Source organism: Manacus vitellinus, unplaced genomic scaffold (genome assembly GCF_001715985.3).
Source record: "Manacus vitellinus isolate BGI_N305 unplaced genomic scaffold, ASM171598v3 scaffold_20_pilon, whole genome shotgun sequence".
Taxonomy (NCBI): Eukaryota; Metazoa; Chordata; class Aves; order Passeriformes; family Pipridae; genus Manacus; species Manacus vitellinus.
Genome location: NW_021939471.1, coordinates 1104837 through 1119048, shown reverse-complemented (window position 1 = coordinate 1119048; position 14212 = coordinate 1104837). Strand labels below are relative to the sequence as shown.

At 55.0% G+C, this 14212-nt stretch overlaps 7 non-coding genes across 7 annotated transcripts; all 7 read right to left on the bottom strand.

The window, feature by feature from the left end:
* Window positions 1–371: 371 nt before the first annotated feature.
* Window positions 372–443, bottom strand: TRNAA-CGC. The gene has a single exon. It is a non-coding gene; the product is annotated as a tRNA-Ala (tRNA).
* A 603-nt stretch (window positions 444–1046) lies between these two features.
* On the bottom strand, window positions 1047–1118 carry TRNAA-UGC. The gene has a single exon. It is a non-coding gene; the product is annotated as a tRNA-Ala (tRNA).
* Window positions 1119–11398: 10280 nt separating this feature from the next.
* TRNAS-GCU lies at window positions 11399–11480 on the bottom strand. The gene has a single exon. It is a non-coding gene; the product is annotated as a tRNA-Ser (tRNA).
* A 580-nt stretch (window positions 11481–12060) lies between these two features.
* TRNAT-AGU lies at window positions 12061–12134 on the bottom strand. Its single transcript has one exon. It is a non-coding gene; the product is annotated as a tRNA-Thr (tRNA).
* A 981-nt stretch (window positions 12135–13115) lies between these two features.
* TRNAA-UGC lies at window positions 13116–13187 on the bottom strand. The gene has a single exon. It is a non-coding gene; the product is annotated as a tRNA-Ala (tRNA).
* Window positions 13188–13490: 303 nt separating this feature from the next.
* On the bottom strand, window positions 13491–13562 carry TRNAP-AGG. The gene has a single exon. It is a non-coding gene; the product is annotated as a tRNA-Pro (tRNA).
* Window positions 13563–14140: 578 nt separating this feature from the next.
* TRNAP-UGG lies at window positions 14141–14212 on the bottom strand. The gene has a single exon. It is a non-coding gene; the product is annotated as a tRNA-Pro (tRNA).

The window sequence follows — 14212 nt, the reverse complement described above, 5'->3', positions numbered from 1 at the left end:
AGGGTGCGAGAGATCCCGGGTTCAGATCCCGGACGAGCACTTCTCTTTTTGGCTCCCAGCACTGGGTTCGGGGCACAGATGGGGCGACGCTGCCTGGCACAGGGCGCACGGGTGGCACAGGGCCGGCCGGTCCCGTCCCGGGGGGGTAAAGAGGGCTGTGGGGGCAGTGGGGTGGGGGCAGAGCATGGGTGGGGCCGTACTTGCCGTCGCGGCCACGGGCGGGCAGCGCTGCCGTGGTGAGGAGGGATCCCCTTCGGAAAAGCTTTTTCCCGATGTAAAAGTGGAGTTTATCGTCGCTGCCGCCTGGAGGAACAGGGTTGGGACTGGAGGGGGAGAAAAACCACCGAAAACCAAAACATAAAAACCTAAACTGGAGATGCTGGGGATTGAACCCAGGGCCTCTTACATGCGAAGCAAGCGCTCTCCCACTGAGCTACATCCCCTTCCCATTGCAGCTTTTGAGAGGACATGTGCTCAGTGACACTGCAGGGGTTGTGTCCCACCATGAAAAAAAAATTCCATCCACTGAATGACCACCCCACGGGATGCTGTTCACGGGCAGGGATGCTGTTCGCGGGCAGCTTGGAGATGCGGGGGCTGGTCCTCCCGTACTGTCATCGGAGAGCAGCAGGGGTGGAGTCCCCTAAGGAGGGGTTGTCCCAAAAGGAAGGGCTATCTCCAAAGCCAGGGCTTTATCCAAAGGAGGGGATGTCCTCAAAAGGAGGGATTGTATCTAAAGGATGAGTCGTATCCAAAGGAGTGCTTATCCAGGAGTTGAACTCAGGATCTCTTGCATCCAAGAATGAGAAACCTATCCCTACACCCCACAAGCTGGTGTACTGCACTCCTTTTTCATCCCCAGCCCCTCTATCCCCCACATTTTGGATTTAGGGATATAGCTGAGGCTGAGGTTTTCCACAGCACATCCACCACCTTGAGGAAGCATTTCCACATCAGCCATGCCAGGAGGCAGCCCCAGGGCTGTCTGGGGGGGCTCTGGCAGCCCTGCAGCCAGCAGGGAGGGGTCTGGGGGTAGCAAAAAGACATGGAGATGCTGGGGGTTGATCCCAGGGCCTCTTGCATGCAAAGCAAGTGCTCTTCTGCTGAGCTACATCCCCTTGCTCCAGCAGCACTTTGCTACTGGCCCTTGAGGGTCCATCCTTCCCACAGGAATGTGTCCAGCTGGGATGTGGGACCAACCCCACTATGCTGTGCACTGCTGTTCCAACCCGTGTCGCAGCCCCATGGGCACCAGTGCCCAAAAGAAGGGCACATCTTGGAGCTGACCCTGGGACCTCTGCACCAAAGTGAGAATCATACCCCTAGACACATGAGCCAGGGCAGAGCCATTCCCCCTGCCCTCAGCCTGTGTCCTCCATTCCCCCATGGTGCTCAGCACAGGCTGAAGGCTCTCGGGTGCCCCCATCTCCTACCACCACCCCTCAGAGACCTATTCCACATGGTACTGTGTGGCTTTGGGACAGGAGCTGTGAGTTCTGGGTTACTGGCAAATTCCCTCATCTGTTCTTTTTTACGAGTCCCTGGGAGCTGCCAACCATGGGGATCAGCAGGGTGTTGGGGCTGGGCCTCCTACAGGTGCCATAGGGGGCAGGACTGGGGTTCAGCTCCAAGGCAGGACACTGGGAGTTTTTCAGGACACAGTTCCTGAGGGTCGGGCTGCCTATAGCTGTGCTGGGGTGGGAACATGAGCTGCTGCAGGAGCCCCAGCTGGTGGGAACCCCCTTTCTCACAGGGAGAACAGGACGAAGAGCTGACTTTCAGACAGCAGCGAGCCTCCAGTGCTGATTGCATCACATGGCTGTGCCAGAGCAGGGACTCCCTCCATCCAAACCCCCTGAGCTGACTGAGGTGATGTGGGAGGATAGCTCAGCCACAGCCTTGCTCCTCCCCCCTGCCCTTCACATCACAGAGGGCTGGGGGAAGGGGGCAGGGGAGACTCTGCACCCCATGGTTTCTAGGTCTTGTAACCCCCTGTGGACACCCAGCTCCTTCAGCCCCACACACCCAGCACTGACAGCAGCCACCTCGCACAGCAGTGGCCACGTCACCCTTCTCCTCTTTGGGAAATGCGCAGACACCTCTCAGGAAACATGAATTAGCAGCCCTGGCATGTCTAATTGAACAATTCTTGAGTTTAAAACTCAAATTGCCTCGTAGGACCCTGTAAACTGTTGGGATTTGGGCTCTGCTTTCATTGTGCTCATCCCTGTGTCTCCCCAGGGGCTGCCATCGACAGCAAAAGCTCAGAGGAGAAGAGGGTGTAGGACAGCCGGGAGCAATGTCTGTTGATGATTTGGGCTCAGGGTGAGACACGGAGCCAACAGGGCTGCGGGCTCACTGGGGTGCAAGTCTTGTGAGCCCCATTCCCACAGGGAGCACCAGGAGGGCCAGACTGGGATGCCAGTGCCTTTTGATTTGCCTGCTTCTTCCCCCATGACTCACACATGTGGGCAGCCTGTTATTTTCCTGCTTTATTGGATTTCCAGCCCTGGGGAAGAGCTGAAGCCCTTGTCAGAGCTATTGCCTGTCTGACTGTCCAGGCACGGCAGGGAGGGCACCCCAAGGAATGGCAGCGAGCTCCTGCCCTGTGCTCGATCTGTGGGGGCCTGGGGTGGGATGTCCTCAGTGGTGCCCTCATCTCCCTCTTATCCTGGCCATACAACCACTTTCTCTTAGCTTCCTAAAGCTGAAAAGCAGGTGTCCTCTCTGCTTTGGTGGGAAATTGCATTGCAAGACTTTGGTGGGTGAGGAAGGATATTTTTCACAGAAAGAGAGTGGTTTGGTTTAGAAGGTACCTACCTACAAGACCATCTCGTTCCAACCCCCTGCCATGGACAGGGACACCTTCCACTAGGCCAAGTTGCTGCAAGCCCTGTCCATCCTGGCCTTGAACACTTCCAGGGTTGGGCCACACAAGTCCCATCTCCACCTGCTGTGCCTGCAGGCTCCCAGCTCCAGGGGCTCTGTCTCTCACCTGGCTGTCTCCAGGATGTGTGTCCCCAAATGCTCTGGCCCCAGCGAGGAGGATGAGGGATGCTGCCTGTTGATGCCAGCTCGCCCTTCCAGCGTTGCCCTCAGCTCAGTGCCTGGTCTGAGATACACATTTTGCAACCCAGCAAAGGCACAGGTGGTGGATCTGGCTCTTCATCCTCTCCCACTGCTGTGAGACACCACAATTTTTGTCTTCTCATCTGGATGTGATGGCAGAGAAGCCATGGATTGATGTGCTGGGATGACCCATCAATGACCCAGCCACCACCAACTCTTCTGTCCCTATCACTAGCACCATGCTGCCTGGGATTTCCATAGAATCACAGAATATCCTGAGTTGGAAGGGACCCATGAGGACCCTCAAGTCCAACTCCTGGCTCAGCACAGGACAACCCCTAGAATCCCACCATGTGCCTGAGGGTGTTGTCCAAACGCTCCTTGAGCTCTGGTAGCCTTGGGGCTGTGACCCTGGGGAGACTGTTCAGTGCCCAAACATCCTCTGGGGGAAGAACCTTTTCCTGAGATCCAACTTAAACCTCCCTTGACAAAATCTCCACTCCGGATGGTCCCACTCACTTGCTCTTCACACCAATCTTCCCTTTTCTATAGCAACTCTCTATGATTCTCCACTTCTTCCTCCTCAAACCATGACTTCCCCTCCTCCTTCCCACCTCATCCATCCCCAGGATGGGGAGGTACCCATCCTCCAGGAGTGAGAGGATACTGAGTGACCACAGGGAGAAGGTCTCCTCCAAGGTCACGAAGCAACTGGGGAAAGATGGGAGGTGAGCAGGAGACATAAAACTCAATAGGCGTGGCCAGAGAGTTCCACCTGGGCTATACTCCAGGCTCTTCTCAGAAATGCTTCTGCTTTTGCTGCTTTTGAAAGCCATAAGCAGGCAATGCTGGGACCAAATCCCAGGACCCAGCTGTTTCTCTCCATGTGCACCCTTCCACCCGCTAAGCATTATTTTGCATCCCAGTCTCAGTACGTAGCTCCCTGTTTCTCACCAGGGCCTTTGGCTGCAGGAACCTGTATTTTAGGGCCTGATCAGCAGGTCTGTGTGGTCCTGCCCCGGGCAAATGCTGGCTGGGGGGGATATGTGGTGGAATGAACTCAGGATGGCTCTTGAGCTGGGAGCCAAGGAGGCACAGCTCCCAGGGGGAGTCAAGGCATCCGTGGAAGACTGAGTCCCTGGGACAGGGAGCCCTGCAGGGCACCAAGGTCCTCACTTCCCCAACTGTCTGCACTAAAGCATCACACTTTTCAAGTCAAATCAAGAACCTGTGTGGATTTTCAGACACACTGGATTTTCAGGAAAAAAAATTAAAATCTGTGTAACCTCACCGGTGGAGTCATTCAGTGAAAAGCTGAATGATTCCATATAAAAATGCCATTATTCCCTCCACCTGCTCCATCCAGGACTGTCCCATGCAGCAGGCTGGTGGAAGGCAGCTCCACAAGCCCCAGAGGCCTGCAGCTTCCCAACAAAGCTTTTGCTGGAATTTCAGCACTTTTCTTATTTTCTTTTTTTTTTTTTTTTTCAGACTTTTGCGTCCAGTCTCTGCAGACAGTTTCTAGAGCTGGGATAAAAATACCTGAGCAGTCTTTGGAAAAGGAATGTGAAAACACACCTCCCTTCTCCCAGTGCTCTGGCTGCTGAGCAATTGCCACGCAGATTTTCTCCAAATTGGGAGCATTTCTGCAAAATCTCCCGAGCAATAAAACCAGTTGAGCTTGGTCAAAGAGTTTTGAAGATCAACATGCTTTCAAGCTAGGCATAATCCCTCATTATAGACACTCATCAGCTTTATGCAAATACTCCTATTCTTCCTTCCATCAGCTGAAAAAGTTCTGCCTGATGATACATGGCATCTTAAAAAGAGGCTTTACTCGATGCCTGACATCTTCTCCCAGAGACAGCTGCATCTCCTATCAATAAAACAATTATTCTCCAATTCTTGACTAAAGTCTGGGGTTTTAGTCTTTGGGAAGAACCTCGTCCCCCTCTAACTGACCAGCTCCCAAGCATGGAACCTGCATGTTTCCCCACTCATCAACACAGCAAAGCTCCCTGTCCTGCTGTTGCCCTTGCCTTTGTATCTGGAGCACATAGGGAAATTATAGCTTCTTCTTCATGTCCTTATTATTATCTTTCCTTGCCACAGGTTAGAGTATCCATAGCACTTGGTGTCTCTGAGATATCTTCGGATGCCTTTCCCCACACCACCTCTAATCCCTCAGTGCTCATTCGCAGCTCTCCACAAATTTGGGCTTTCAACTCATAGAACCATTTAGGTTGGAAAGGATCCTTAAGATCATCAATTCTGGGTCCAGAGGTAACCTGGATGATAACCCTGCACTGCATTTCACATGGCAGGCACCCCTCTTTCTCTGATGGGGCTGGTCATGGGCTGCAGGACTGTGGTCACGGGCTGCAGGACAAGGTGCACCTCCATCCAGGGTGGGCACTGTGTGGCAAAGAGCAAGAATGAAGAGCCTAATCCTTGAGGTCTGGTTTTGCCCCGGTATATCTTAGGAATTTTTTTTACTCTTCACTGTCACCCATTAAACATTAGGTGAGCAGGGCTCCAAAGGAGCACCTCCTACCTTTTTTCACAGACCCCACCTCCACTCTCCTTAGCTCAGCCAAAAAATAAATAAAAGAAAGTCACTGCAAAATGCAGGGCAAATGCCATATTGAAATGTCAAACCTTATGTTCCCAGCTCCTCAAGAAAACAGGCACTAAGTCTGCTCCTGCAGGAATTCCTCACCTCCAAGCAGGTGTTTGCCGTGGGGCAGGAGAGGTTTCTGGGCTGAGAAAGTTGCCTTCGGGCTGGTTGAAGCAAACCACACACTCTGGGTCACCACAGTGAAGAGCTGGGCAGCAGAAACCCCCTTTTCATACGAAAAAGAACCCTTCCCACCAGCAACAAGTTGCCCCCAGAGCAGGTCACCCCTTGAGACCCCAGAACAAGGAACACCAGAAGACTCAGTCTATGATGTAGCATGACTTTAATGAGAAGGGGAAGGAGAGTAAATCAGTTCAGAGTGTAAGAAATGTGTTTCCAGTGCTCAGTAAAGAAATGGATAAACCCCATTCCAGGACAAGCCAAATCCCTACAAGGTGTTCCTCCTCCCCACCACCTCATGACTATTATGTGCCATCTACAGCCTGCTAGAAGCATTTATGCCCAGCCAGCAGCAAATGCTGCATAGAACATGGAAATATAAAGTAAGACTTTGCAAGAGAAAGGTATACAGAGGCACGGTCTGGAGTGACAAGCTCGCAGGGCTCTCTTCCTCCTGGGGGAACTGCGGGTGCCCCCCGCATCTGGGAAACCCAGGGGCTTAGTCCTCTTCCCCAGCCTTGGTCCTTGCGCTTCGTTTGTCCCTCCCGACGCGGCCACGCAACTGTCACCGGCGGGAGGAGGAGGAGGTGACCGCTGGGGACACCCCTACAGCCCGCTGCCCAGGCACAGCAACCCCGCCTTCCCCAGCCCCCGGGCCCCGCCGGAGCACACGGGGATCCCGCAGCACCGCAGGTAGCTCCGCCCCGACCGCCCGCCCGACGCCGTGGAGCCCACTGCGGTTTTCTGCGGGTAAGGAGCTAGGAAAATGGGCCCCGGGCAGGGGTGACCAACGAACGGTGGGCGGCTGGAATGAACAAGCGGTGGGATCCCCGCAAAGCGGCGGAGGCCAGGGCTGGTTGCAGTCCTGGTGGCCAGTGGGCCGGGGAACCGCAGGAGGAAGGGCAGGCCAAGGTCGTAGCAGAACATGGCTCGGGCGAGGATGTGCACCTGAAAGCCACAGCCAGGCTGTAAAAGGCAAGGCAGGGGCTGGTCCGCCCCTGCTGAGCCCTCACGCAGCGGCTCCCACTATAGGTGTGCGAGAGTGAACTAGAGAGTGAGTTTGCATGGTTTAGAAACGCCAGAGAAAGGCTTTCCAAATGGGCAGGAGCCAGCATACCCCCCTGCCCCCCTTCCGCCCCTCTCGGGAGAATGGGAGGAGTTTGATTTGAGCTGCAGATCTGGGGAAGCGGGAGGCACCGGGTGCTGAGAACAGAGAGCAGACCCTTTCCTGCTCCAAGCTGACAGAGAGCCCTCAGCAAGCAAGATGCTCACTGAGATGCATCGAGTTGTAGCAAAGCCCATTTAAATCAATGCAATGTGAGCTGAGCTATCCCATCCCAAAATAAAAAAGACCTTTAATGCCCTTCCATAAACAGGGGGGCATCAATCCTTGCAGCCTGGGTATGTCCTAGTCTATTTTTTTCCCTCTCCTTCAGCAAGGAAAATCATGCAGGATGCAACTGGCTACGTGGTTGCAGACCCTGCAAGCGCTGCATTCCACAACCCCTTGCAGTCTTCATTTTAGGGCAGAGATACACCCTTCCCCGATGTCCTCTGCAGGTGGAAGGGAGGCAGGTAACAAACCTTGAACTCCTGTAGAGGACCGGGCAAGAGCCTGGTGTGGAGGAGATGGAGCCCGTTTTAACTTACCCAGGTGGAGATGGCAGCAGTGGCAGCTGGGAGCAGGTGGTGGGGCTGGGCACTGTCCCCACTGTTTTATAGGGTGGCCCGGCCCCCCAGGGGAGCGAGTGCGTACCTTCCGCCTGAAACTTCCCAACAACCAGCAGTTTTCTCCTGGAAAGCTCCCCTGGCTGATTAAGCAGATCCCTCTTTCATCTGTCATGTTTTGCTTCCATTTAATACTGAGTAAGATTGAAATGATTTGGGCTACAGGCATTAATTACCTTCCTTCCTAGGGCCAAAGGACATTTTAGGTCTTTACGCCACCAGGCAGGAGAGTGTTTCAGCAGAATTTAGGGCAGGTGCATCTCCACCTTCCTCGCAGCACAACCAATTCAGCTCCCTGGTGCACCTGAGGTGAGACCGGGGACCTAAACTGAACATAGGGAGCATCCATTTGGAGTTAAATCCTGCAGTATCATGGATGGCAGGAAAACTGAGGGGCTGCAGGGGTGAGGGTGCTGGATAGTACTGATGCAGACACAGGGACATGCGTTAGCCCAGCATGGGCAAATCATTATGGTTCTGGATCCACTCAGAGCCCTTCCATCCCGCTCTTTGGATGTGCTAGAAGGTCACAGCTCTGTTTCTTCATGATGGAGGGACATCATCAAGACATGGTTAATTACAGGCTGTGACACCGGGTCGCTATACTGGAAGCCTGTTCACTACTAAAAACAGCCCCAAACATCCCAACCTGCACTTAAACATGAATCACCTGCATGATGGAGAGAGGGAGTCGCTGACATGGTCCCAAGCAGGGGGATGAGCCATTGGGCTCTAAGGGCAAGGAAAGTTTGAAAAAGGTTTTTCATTTCACGCCAGCAGAGCCCAGATGAAGGCACAAACATCTTCTGCCCTGGAATAAACCCTAGCAGTACTGGGACACATGTACTATGCATGTGTGGAGCTGTCAGCATCCTGTTAAAGATGTGCCTTGTGGGGTTTAGGGGGGTCATTTTAGTTCTTAGGATGACTTGGACATGGTTGATCACACTGAATGGTCCCTAGTGACTCCTCCCTGCCCTGCCTACCAGGGTAAAAAAGCCTTTCTAAGGTTCTGGGATCAAACTCAGCTTGTTTTTAACATCATTCTGGAAGGGCAAAAAGGAAATCAGCTTTTCTGAGGTGCAGCAGAGGACACATGCTTCAGAGAGAAGTAATCTGTCAGCTCCTGGAGCTAGTGGGAGGCTGTGGGTTCATCATAATTTCCTAAATGGTGATTTGGTGAGCAGGGAAAGATGAGGGTTTATTTACTGTTTATTTATTTATTATTGAGCTTTACCTTGCTGCTTCTTGCACCACTCTTGAATAATAATTTGATGCCACAAGAGCACTTTGGACCCACAACCTGAGAATTAAACCCTTCTTCTACCAGTCAAGGTTTCTTTCCCTTCACTAATCAGTTTCCATCTCTCTCTCTCTTTTTTTTTTTTTTTTAATGCCTCTGTGCATTCTCATGATCCCAGGAAAACAACCCTTCCTGGGTGACTCCCTTCCAGGCTTCCAGGCACAGTCTGGGATCTTCTGAATTGCAGCCTCACTGTGTGTCTTCGTTTTGCAATCCAGTTTAAGTACTTGAGGTTCTGCTCACAGTGGAACATCACGTCCCAGAATAACATCCAGAGATGCAGTGATGCTTGGAATAAATGCAATGGGGCATGAGAGGGAATGTTGTTGAATGTGAGCAGATCCATGAACTGAAACAAGTCCTTTTCCTGGAAAAGGGGACAGAGGAAACAAAAGGCACATGTCAGGAATTTAAAATAATCAGATTTGTGTAAAGAATGAGAAAACCATAGGGGAAAGAGCAGATATTTGGGAGATAAACAAGGACTGTTTTTTCAACCCCTGTTCATTTCAGGGAATGAGCACTTTCTGCTTGAGATGTGACTTTCTCTGGAGGGACCTCAAACCTGAGAAAATTTCACCAAACCAAACATGTCAGACCCATTTTAACTTCTGCATGAATTCAGGATGTGCGGCCACCTCAGCCCTGCCTCTCCCTGCAGATAAGGACACGAGGAGAAGCATGACCCAGGACCAATAATCCATGTGTTTCCCTTCCCATCACCAGCCCCAGCAGCACTTTGCAACTCCAATTTCCTCACTTTGCATTTTGATTTTCAGCAACCCAAGGGTTGGATGTCTCTGAGACTGGCTGGAGGGTAGGAGCTTGCCCCTGTACCAAAATTTCTCCTGAAAGGCAAAGGCAAGGGCACGTTTTAAAGTAGCAACAGACCCACTGCATTCTATCTCCAAGGAACATCTGCATCCAGGGCACTTGCCCAGGGCTTGCTTCCTGGCAGTAGGACATGCAGGGACCACTCCCAGATGGCTGATGGCTGAGCAGGACACCCCAGTGCCAGGAGGCAGCATCCTGATGCAGACAGACCCAGGCACAGGGCATCCTGGCTGCCTGTGTCCTTGTCAGGGCAGACTTGGGGTGCTCCAGGGCCACCGTGTGCAGCCCAGGGAGCAGAGCCCAGTCAGTGCCACTGGGGAGAGCCAGGCTCCGGCTGCCAGGTGTTGTCCTGGGGCTGCAGATGATCCAGTTTCCTGCTGCCACACGATCCCTATAACTGCCGGGTCCCTGGGTAGGCTGATGCTCCACAGCATCAGCAATGCTGGCACATTCCCTTCAGGAGGACTTGTCACCACTCACCAGGGCAGGGACATGCATGTGCCAGGGCAGGGCTGAAGGGTGTCCTCCTCCAGCCACTTTGGCTCCTCTCCCAGCTGCCTCTGCCCTGCAAGTACCCACATCCCTTCCTATGACAGCAACCCCCATGCCGTGCCTGCACCCACCACCCTGGCCCATCTCACCACCTCCAGCTGCAAGTTGGTCTCTCTCCAGGGCTGCACCCAAACCCACGCCTTTTCCCTAGGAAATCTCCTACATACCCCTCGCAAGGCACCTGGCTGTCCAGGCAAGGACATCCCTCTTTCCCCGAGGTGGCAGAGCTAGCCAAGCACCACAGCATCTCACGGCAGCAGAACAGTATGGGGCTGGTGTTTCCCTGCTGCCTGATCCTGGTTTCTGGCTTGGGAGAAGCTGACAGAAGGGAAGCAGCTCCCTGCTGGTCTCCACATCTCCCCAAGGCATGGAAAGGAAATGTCGTCACAGCAAAGGTCAAAAAAGTGTGGGCAGCTAAGCCTGAGCATCCTCACCTTACCTTGAAGCCATGGCATTGTTTGGCCACATCATCAGTGGAAAGGAGTAAGGGAGTAGGGAAGGCACTGGCAAGGCTGGCACAGTGTGTTTCCCCAGGTGCACTGAAGCACAGACACGCTCTGCCAAATGCGGGGCTTCCTTCTCTGCAAGACCTCTGGGATCCCAGAGGTGGTTTTACTTCTTTCCTCTTCATCTTGCCATAGCTCACCTTCTCCTCTCTCCAGGAATCTACACCGTGAGCACTGCTGCAGACACAGGAGGGAGCTACCAACACGTGGCAGCTACACCATCCTCAGAACAAGCACCTCTGGGACATGGCAATGGCTCAGCAAGACATCTAGGATGGCTTTTGGCTCCCATTGGCACGATGGGGATGCCAGGTCCTAACCTTCCCTGCCCACAGTTTGGTGCTTTGCCTACAGGAGAAAAAATGGTGGTGGGATGGCAGGTGGGCTCAGGGAATGGAGTGGGATGGGGGCTGCACCAGAGCACGGCCCCTTGCATAGGAGGGCAGCGCTGGTCCCTGAGCAACCAGGAGCAGGTTCACCCCGTGGGAGCAGCAATTCAGAGGCAGATGTGATGTGTACTTAACACGGCAGAGCAAAACACAGAGACAGGAGGATACCGGGCAGTGCATAAAAAGCTTTCCTTTGGATAGGGGGGGGTCCAGAGAAACACGACGAGGGTGGGATTCGAACCCACGCGTGCAGAGCACAATGGATTAGCAGTCCATCGCCTTAACCACTCGGCCACCTCGTCCCCTGTGTTGGTCTTTTTGGGCAGCTTTTTTTTTTCTTTTTTTTTGACTGCAGACTGCAGAACTGGGGCTGGCCCTTCAGGGTGTCCTCTGCTGAGCCAGGCTGGGCAGGAGGAGCCCTGGCAGCCCCTGTCACAGCAGGACAGGGAGGCGAGCGGGCATTTGCGACCCATTTGCCTCTCTCCATGTTCCCCCTGTGTTCAGATAATGGCAAAGGGCAACATGGCATTTATTTTTGCCATAAAAGCGTGTGCACCAGTCCTCTCCATCACTCACCCACACCCAGCCTCTGTCCAGACGCTTTTCCTACATGATTCAGCACCAGTCGTGCAAAGAAACAGGGAAGGTGGTGAGGGTCCAGGCAGAATCTCTTATTTCCTGAACTCCCTGGATTCTGGAGGCAGTTTGAGCTATCTCTCCACTGTGATGCTTCCAAGGGAGAGGAAGCAGAAGGAAACTTCTTACCCCCAGAGTGAGGTCACCTGGGACAAAGGGGTGGGGATCGCTACTGCTCAGGGCAGGGCAAAGACCCCCAGAGTGCCCCCAGTTTGGAACAGGGAGGAAAAATAGCCACCCAGGCCCAGGCACCACTGGGAGTCGAACCCAGGATCTCCTGTTTACTAGACAGGCGCTTTGACCAGCTGAGCCATGGTGCCCATGTGCCTGTCATTGGGTGTCCCTAAAAACACCTGACCCTCTGCCCACACCCCCTTACCCCATGACCCAGACTGCAGTCCCAGGTTTGGGGTTACCCCAGCTGCAAACTCACGTCTGTCTGCTGCTGGGAGCACCCCCAGTGCTGATCAAGCCCCTGGCACAGGGAACCCAACACATACAGTAAACAATGCCAGCTGGGTTTGGGGGTCCCAGGCCCTACAGGGACATGCTGCCCCCTCCCCTTGCCCCAGCAGAGCCGTGCCAGCTCCCCTTGCACTGCCCTGAGCTGATTGCCTCAGTCTCGTCTCTCTCTCTGGAGGCTCACTCCAGCATCCTGGGTGTCCTCAGTGCGTTGCCCTGGTTCTGGGTTCAATCCTGTACGAGCCCCCCTTGTTGCTCCTATTGCCCTCCTCCCACCCAGCTCGTCCCCTCAGCACCGATGTTCATCCCAAGGGACACTCTCTAGGAAGGGACACGAGGGCAGGACAGGGAGGGAAATGGCCACGGGCATTTCCTCGCTGCCTGCCCTGGGGGGCCAGCAGGCAATCCCAGGCAGNACCCGGGGTTCTCCGGGTTTTGCAGACCCGGGAGAGGTGAGGAAAAAGGTAGTGAGGGGCAGCTTTTTCCCGGGTTGGATGGATTCCCTGGGTGGATTCCCTCCATCGCCCTGTCCCACATCCCTGGGGGAGCAGTGCACCCCGGCTCGTTTGCCCTGCTCCCGGATGTTTTTGGGCACCAGCCACCCTCCTCCTTCCCAGCTGCTCTCCCCAGCACCGATATTCATCCTGAGCCACGTGGGAAAGCAAAAGAGAGACCTCCCTTGCCCTGCAAAGCCCTCCCCTCTTGTCAGACGGGAGGGAAAGAGCCGTGGGAATTTCTACACAGCTTTGGGGTGCCAGGAGGTAGCCCCAGAAGTGTTCTGGCGATCTCTGGCAGCCCCGCAGCCAGCGGAGAGGGCGATCTGGAGAGGCAAAAGGACATGGAGATGCTGGGGGTTGATCCCAGGGCCTCTTGCATGCAAAGCAAGCGCTCTCCCGCTGAGCTACATCCCCCTGGCACGGGCTGTGCCGCGGCGTTGTCCCCAGTCCGAGCAAATGCCTGTGCCAGCTGCCTTGGCCAGCTGCCCAGGCTGGGGAAAGGCGGTTCAGGGCTTTGCAGGCTCTGGGTGTCCCTGAGGTGGCAGCGGGCTGTGGAGGGAGTGAGAAGAGGGGCAAGGGTTGTCAAGTATCCCCGGGTGCGGTTTTGTGTCTGGAGCCCCCGGGCAGAGGTGGCCGGTGGGTGTGCGATGGCACGTAATTGTCGTCGAGTGTGCCATGGCTCAGGGTCGGTTGCGGGCGGTGGTGTGGGCAAAAGAAGGGCTCGTCCGGGATTTGAACCCGGGACCTCTCGCACCCTAAGCGAGAATCATACCCCTAGACCAACGAGCCGGGGCGCGCAGGGGTTTTTGCCCCCCTCCGTGTGTGTGGGGAGACCGCGGCCACGTCCCCGCTCGGCAGGACAGCGGAGCACAGCGGGGACAGCGGGGGTGGCTGGGCCGGGGGCCACATGTCCCGCACGCGGTTGGGGCTGGGGCTGTGATGGGGTGAAGGCGTTGGACTCGAAATCCAATAGGGATTCCCTGTGCAGCTCCCTATCCTGCTCCCAGCGACAGGTTTTAGCCAAGTCCTCCACACCAGCGCTGAGGGTCCTGGGAGAGTCCCTGGCAGTCGGGGCATCCGCAGCCCTCCTCGTTCTCCTCCTCGTCCTCCCTGGGGAGCAGCTGAAGAGCCGGCGGCAGGGATTGCGATGGCCGCGGGGGCAGAAGTGGGGCAAAGGCACAGGTGGTGTTGTGCGGGTTTTGCAGAGGCAGGTGAGGTGAGAGAAAAGCTGTTGAGGGGAGTGGGGTGGCGAGGGGCAAGATTGTGTGGGTTTGTTGCGTGGATTCCCGCAGTGGCGCGTCCCCCATCCCTGCGGAAGCAATGCAGGGCGTCTGTCAGGCGGGGTCCGGTGTTCGGGCAAAAGAGAGGGGCTCGTCCGGGATTTGAACCCGGGACCTCTCGCACCCAAAGCGAGAATCATACCCCTAGACCAACGAGCC